The sequence below is a fragment of the Rhyacophila brunnea genome, unplaced genomic scaffold (assembly GCF_057557595.1).
Source record: "Rhyacophila brunnea isolate RB1 unplaced genomic scaffold, BYU_Rbru_1.0 scaffold_81, whole genome shotgun sequence".
Taxonomy (NCBI): Eukaryota; Metazoa; Arthropoda; class Insecta; order Trichoptera; family Rhyacophilidae; genus Rhyacophila; species Rhyacophila brunnea.
The window spans coordinates 180595-188902 of NW_028233352.1; positions in this window are offsets into that span (position 1 = coordinate 180595).

Genomic DNA, 8308 nt, shown 5'->3' on the forward strand with positions numbered 1-8308 from the left:
AAAGGAGCAATAAATAAATAAAATTAAGATATGAGCCGTAAGATTTATATTTTATCAGCAGACGTGGAAAAAACTAAATTACTCACGGTGTGTATTCCAATTTTAATTTAACATTAATGGTTCGATATTTTTGGATAAAATTTGCTTTTATTTTATAAACCTAATTTAACTGCGTCTTTGATTTTATCCATAATTTTTTTTGGATTTGAGATTTAATTTATCAATAAGCAATCAAAAATTCACTATATACCATAAAAAGCCAGATTTTTTAGATTATCTTTGGTAAATCGTAAAAAAATGAAATTTAAATTTAGCATTAACAAAATAATAAACTAAAGGGTTTTCTATTATTTGTTGATTAAAGTTTTTTTACAAAAGAAGACGATATGACGTTAAATGGCTATCTCAAAGAAAATAACTTTAAGGTTATTATCAACAAATATCTAGTCCAATAAGAACTCAATTTCATTGATCATCTAATTAAATATAAATTTAATACTTTACAACCAAATAAATCCAACTAAATTAATAAAAACTATTTGTGGGAAATTTTAAAATATATAGATGATATAGATAAACCACAATTCGGTCAATTGACAGATTAAAATATATTTAAAGTTGGTGAATGAAGTAAACTAGCAGTAATTGTAACAAAATAAAGAATCTGTAATTAATTAATGCTATTTCAGTTTTAATTTTTAAAGAGGGAAATATTATGCATATTTTTGCTTTATAATTAATTGATACAATTCTAAATATTGACAATTTGGTTAACTAAAAAAAATAACACCTTTTTATTTTCTTTATATTTCTTTATGGAAATGTTATTTATTATTTTGTAACTTTTCAAGCTATGCTACAAAAAGGATTTTAAAAAAAGCTTTTGTCTGATTTACCAATATATAAAGGCTTACAATATAATTCAAAGATATAATTGATAGATATAGAAATAATTATATGGAATAATAAAAATTTTTAACGATGATATATTTCGAAATCAGATCTATTGAAATTTGTGGCAGGATGTGGGATAGAATTTATTTATCATGGCTTTTAAGCATAATTTTATGTGGCAATAATTATTTCGGCATTTAAATTCTTATTTTCAATGAAATAATTTATATTAAAGTTTATAGCTGAACTTTGCGCTTTAAATGGCTTGCAACTAAGTTAATTTTAAAACTATAAAATAGAAGCATTGTGCAAGGATTATATGTAACAGGACATGGAAATTCGCTTTAGATATGAAATTTCGATGAAATCAAGATGTTTCAAAAAAAATATTACAATAACAATATAAAATTAGAAATAGAAATCGTAGTATTTTAAAATATTTAAATTTTGAAATAAAAAACGAAAATTATATGTCAATTACAAATTCTAAATAAGAATCTAGTTCTACTAGAGCGAAGTTAGAAGAAAAATATTTGGCATCAACAGCTGAGTTTAGAAATTATTTTGTAAAATTTTCGAAAATTTCAGATAAAAATTGAGTACTATCAGAGCTAAGCTAGAAGGGAAAATATCTGGCATTAGCAGCAGAGTTTTAAAATAATTTTAAAAATCTTCCATAAATTTAAACTTATGCTATAAATAAAGCATGCAGAAAAAATATTCGAAGACTAAATGCGTTCTCTTAATTTTTAGTGCGTGTTGAAATATGTTCGGGGCTAGTAATTTATGCATTTTACTAAACTTTCATTGTATAAAATATAAAACTATTCAAACGGTAAAATATTAAAAACTTATTTTATTTACACTGAAATCTTATTTTTGTTTTAATAAGTTCACAAAGAAAATTAATTCATAAAGATTGAAAATGTATCTTTTTCAATTAATAAAATTTTTTTAAATTATATCCGGAAAGACATTTTGTATTTATCATGTTAATGGAAATATAAATCAAATCTTCTTTTTTGGCTTTCAGTATTATACTTATCAGCTTAAAATTAGGATTATTTCATTAAACTTTGATATATGTAGAAAAGGGGGATTTTACAAAAAATAAATTTATTTTCTGTAGTATAGATATTTAGAGAAAATAAAGATTTAAATATGCATTATAAATTCAATAGTAAGATATTAGATAATAATATCACTAAATAAAGTTGCTTTTATCAAATAATAAAAGGTTTTGTGTACAGTTATCAATAAATTCGACCCTTTGGGCAAAATTTTTAGGTCTGAGTTAGAATTATACAACTATCTTTTAAATTGTAAGCATTTCTGCAATATTAGAATCTTATATTTAATCGAATTGTGATCCACATTTTAGCATCGAGTGGCAATCTACATCGCGTTGTAAAGGTTTTTTCATCTTATATTGATATTAATTAAATTTATAAATACAGAAAACGAAATAAAATTATATGTTATTTACACAAAAAACCCTCATCATTTTTAAATAAAACATTTTAAATTACTGTGAAAACGAAGACAATTTTTTTAGAACATATAAAAATAACAGTAGAAATATTTGTGATTTATTCATATGTGCCAGTTTCGACATTTAAATTTGATTAAATACAATGATAACAATTTTACTTGCATGAATGACTTTATCTGAAATATTCAAAAAAAAAATTTTCGCTTATATTTTTTGAAGTTTCATATGTGATATAGGGAATATTTCTTTATTTTTTAGTTCATTTTATCAGTATTATACTTTGTTCAACATAGATAGAAAATATGTATAGAAATAAATTTACTCAGTATCTATCCGAATTTTTTTAAATCTACATGGGTCTAACTTATGCCATATATTTTATGAAGTTTAATTGTTTTTTTACAGTTGATCAGATCTCTATTTAACTTTTGCATGTTGTTTTATACTTTTTCTTTTTTTATATCTCTGATCATATGTCGCATTTTGATCAATTGATTCAAAGATTTTCTATTTTGTAATATTGAAATTTTATTTGTCTAAAACATAAATATATATATTGACTGCTGAAATTTTTTGATTTCTTTTTAAAACTAATTGTTAATTATAATTAAATCGAATTAAGGGACAAACACATTTAAAAATTGGTATTTAGTTTTTTAGATCTAGGTTTCGTGCATAAATATAAAATATCCATAGCACAATAAATAAAGCTTTCCTTTTTCTTTTATCATATAAGTTTAAATAATTGATCCCAAAGCGGTATAAATCATTAAAAGTAAACATACTTTGAAACGATCTTAAAATCAGGATTTTATTTTATTGTATAGGCTTGAATTAAATTTGAATTTAGATTAAAGTGTTAAAATATTATTTGGAAATTTTATAAATATACTACACACAACAAAGAAAGGCATTATTTTTTATTTTTTTTTGCAGTAAGATGATCTTGTAAATGAAGATATATGTCTTAATTATACCTGAATAATATATTTTCTATATCTTTTTTAATTGTGAATAATGTGTAACAAACCACATTTTTTCTTTGTAATATATATTTTTACAAAGGAATTCAAAAATTCTGGTTATAAAAGTTCTCTTTATTTTGATTTTCAAGACCCATGTCTCAATATTGAACAAGTAAAAGCAATAAAATTTTTGCATTTTCACAGGCTTATATCATTCGATGGACATGAAAATATTTTTTTTTTCTTGGTTTTTTTAACTCATATATGAAGCAAAAATATATCTTTATCATGTAGATGCTTTATATATTTTTATATATTTATTATGGTTTTTAAATGCTAAAATTGTTATTTGATGGTTAATGTTGTGGTTTTTTAATTTGTTCTTTTCGATTTTTTATCAAAGTTTGTTCTTATTCTTAGTCTAAATTATTTTTAATTTTGTAAATCTGATAAAATATATATAGTGTTGTAATTCCTACCGGGGCTAAAATGTAGGAAGTGGAACGAATAAAGATAACGAAAATATAGATGTAAAGAAATTTTTATTATTTTATAATTCAAATTATCATTGTTATGTAATTTTTATCACTGTTTTATAGAAAAAAATTATAAAATACCTAGAAAATGAAACAAATTCAAAATTAAGAGCAAATAAGAGCGTTAAAAAATACGTAATCTGTCAAAAACACAATATAATATCGTTACTGCAATGAGAATTAAAATCCGTGCAGATAAAAAAGTAATTCATATATAGGTTAAAAATATGTTTTAGTATAAATAAAATATTTTATAAGGTGGATCTTTGAAAACAAGCCACTATAAATAAACAAAAATTTGTAATTATCTTAGTTTCATATGCCTAAATTTTAATGACAAGCATAAAAAGTCGTAAGATGAACATCAAAAAAAGGTGTGGAATATACCAGGCTTTAGAAATATATGCAGGCGTTTTATTGTAGAAGAAAAAAATTAAATTGGATTCCCTGGTATATCAGTAAAAATAGCTAATAATAATATTGAAAAACGCAAGTATAACCGTAAGACCGAATAGTGGTAGTTTTATATGTTGTTAAAAAAAAAGGAATATATTAAAAAAATTCTTTCTATTGTATTTTTATGCAATAAGATTGTGGATCAATCATGACAAAATATAAATAAATTTTTTTAGCTGAATTGTATATATTATAATGATGGTTGCAAACCATGCACTAAAATCAGTAAAAATTAAAGGTTTTTTTTCATAGGATGAATTCAAATCGACGTATTAAAGATTGAAATCACTAATACTCAAACGTATAAAATAGAGGCTTTTATTCTAATGATTCAAAGCTGTAATTTTACATCCAAACGCACAGAAAAACAATATTTTTTAATATTTTTAATACTTAACTCAACGAAAATAACAAACGGTAGTTTTTAGAGGGATTTTTGAAGCATGTAAAAAGTCTGTTCCTGATAAAAGATGTAAAACATATTATAAACCTTTATATAGTCTCCTTTTTAACTTCCTGTTTGCGATATAATATATAAGAGTTCCTTTTACCAATAAAAAAACGTCTTTTTATTCTTTTTATGTCGTGAAAAATACGCTTTTCATGTAATGATAAAATTTTAATTGAATATTGTAAATGTAAATTTTTTATATTTTCTACATATTGATTTCTATTTTTATCCAAAATAAGCGCTGTCTAATATGAAAATGTTTAATATAAAAAAAAATCGAATTCCAGAATAAAGTTTTTTGGCTTTTTTAAAGAAATATAAAATAATTAAATGAATTAATATAGCTTTCATGGAAAAATATGCCAATAAACACTTTTATTAATAACCATACAAGCATAATATGTATTTTTGTACCACAGATAAAAATAATATATAAATATCTAATGTTGAGACTTTGTACTTCCCTGCTATAACCGCAAATCAGGACATGCCATCATATAGTTGCAATAAAATAGTCTGTCCATAGCACTTTTTTTTGCTGAGGAATATTAAAACTACAAAATAAATAGGTTCTTAGTATCTTTATATTATTAATAAAGTATATTTTATAGACTTTTCAATGTGATCTATATACTAAAAAACCAACTCAATGTGTTTGTGCTCATGTTCTGACAGATCTTAAAAAATACAAATGGTATCGTATATTTTTCTTTAATCTTGTAATGTAAAGTTTTTATAATCCAGATTTATACTTATCACCAATATATTCAAAAACTACTATTATTTAGAATCTTTTATGAATATAAAAGAAGGTGTAAATGCGCATTTAATCATTGAGCGAAAAAAGCTGCAATGAAATTAAGAAACTATTATTTAATATATTTTTACCATAAAAAAATCATTTTTCTTTTTTTTTTTATCATAAAATAAAAGTTCAAGAACGACGACTTATTATATCCTAGACTATAATTTATTTATTTAATCTATACGGTAAGTTATTTTGGCTTTATAAATTAAGTGAACCTTCTTTTATAATTATTGATATATGTTCTAACTCTTGATACGCGGTATATATATTATATATATTCAATATAAGATACTTATTTGCATTCACAGGATCTTTCTATCATAGTTACACATCTTGAAAATAAATATTTGGTATGAAGCGAGAAAAAAAATCCATTATAAACATAAATATAACTGCCGAACATAACTTAGACATCTCATGAACAGCTGTGTACTATAATGTGCTTGAAAATAAGAAATTGTACCATTCTGATGATTCACAGAAAGTGATATGTTTTATTTATAGATCTAAGTGCACAATTTATCAAAAAATATATATTACAAGAACTTTGTATTATTATAATGCGCTTTTGAACTTTTCATATTAAATTATAAACCCTAATATTTTTTTATTTTTGGTTATAGTGAGAATATACCATTAATTTTTATAAAATAAACAAATCTCCGAACATTTTTATGCGCCTTTCTCGAGAATTTTTTTGATTTTATCCAAGAAGATAAAAAATTTATTATTTAAAACTGATTGAATACTTACTACTTTTTATTTATAAAATTATAGAATTACATGCTTCATAACCTAAGAAAATAGAATTACAAGCATACCTTTCTGCGATCTTTGAATAAAATGGATTATATAGTAATAAAAAATGGCATTTTATGCAATTTGACACGATTCAAGATTAAATTTTAGAATCAAGAAAGCTTTTTTCAAAAATGCATCCCCTCAAAAATAAAAATTAAACAGCATCTATTTAAATCACGTGCCCATTACAGGATCTAAAACACCATTTATAAATGAAATTTGATACAGTTATAAAAAACCACTTTTTAGTTGAGAGCCATGCATTAAAGATTTAAAACATTCTTTATCTTGATTGCCAAATAAAATAAAAGGTACAATTTTTGTTTTAATTGATATATAAAATATTATTTGACATCAATACGCAATTTTTTAGTAATTATGTGTATTTCGGAACAATTTTACTTTATAGTATTATTACCAATACGAAAATACAGAATTTATATGTATTTAAATTCAAAACGTAATAATGGTGTATAATTTATGTTTTTAATACCTTTTAGAAATTTAACACAGTTAAAACACATAAAAAAGGCATGGCTTTATGGTAAAATATTGGACATTTATAAGCATCTAAATATCTCTTATATAAAGAAATACACTCTAGAGGAATCAAAATATTTAAAGCCTTTAATCCGTTAAGATTGTTAGTAATAAATATTCTATTTGTTCTGTGCGTAATTTATATAGCGGCATAATATTTTCGCTGTGTTTATTTTTAAAAAATTTGACTGTGATATGACGGTTGTTTACACTGCCCTCAGTTTGTAAACATTTAAGTAATCAACCCTAAATATGTTCAATAATTCGAATAATTTATTTTTTAGGTCGGTTTATTCTGATTATTACCTATAATTGTCAATATTCTTTGCATATAATTCGTTTATGTCCCCTTTTATATTGTGTTTCATAAAACAAAACCAATTATTTTAAGTTAATATACAGAATTCAGAAAGTACTACTCAAAATGGTTGCTTTTTGTCGTATATGTGTCTATGATTATTATATTGTTTCTTATCTTATCATTATTAAGATAAATTCAAAATTTTCTAGGACTTGTCGCCATATGAACCAAGTGATAATTACTTTTTTTTTGCATATTTATTTATTTTTAATAAATAAACGATCCTTAACATTGCTAAAATTGTAAGGATTTAGTAGAATTCCCCACAAAAAGGGGTTCATGTTATTTTTATGAGCTTTTGTGCCTTTTTTCAAATCATATCAAATGAATGGAAAATTTATATTTGTTATTATGTATTAAAATCATCAATAACATGCTAAAATGTTTTTAACCACAGGATATAGTATTTTAGTGTTAAAAGAATGCATTGGAATGAAATATTATTTTAATCTGACCACGCCGATCAAGTCATCCTTGAGAGGAAATCTTTATAATTTGAATAATGAGTGGGATTAATTCCACATGCGTTCTGGAATCGATGAAATCTGTTTAAGCGCTGCGAACAGACGATGTTCAAATTGGAAAGATTTTTTAATAAGACTCGACCAAATAATTTTTGTCGTATAGCTTGCAGCTTAGCGGCATTATTACCAGTTTGGTGATATATAAATACCCTTACATTAAAAGGATTTATACTTAACTCATTGAAATTGAATATATTTGTGATATATTACACAAGTTAACAATAATAAATCGGTGGAAAATATCGCTTTTTAAGAATCTTGAATATCTATTGGGTCCAAAAATAAAATTTATCAGAATAAAAAATATATTTTTTATTGCATGTGCATACTATCTAATTTTATTTTTTTAAAGGGTTTACGCATTTGTGCCTTATAATCATTTTATAAAATAAAAATTTAGAAACTATAAGAAATAAGCGAAAAATTATCATCGAAATGTTTTTGGAAATATTTAGTTTGCTGCTATAATTTTGTTTTTTT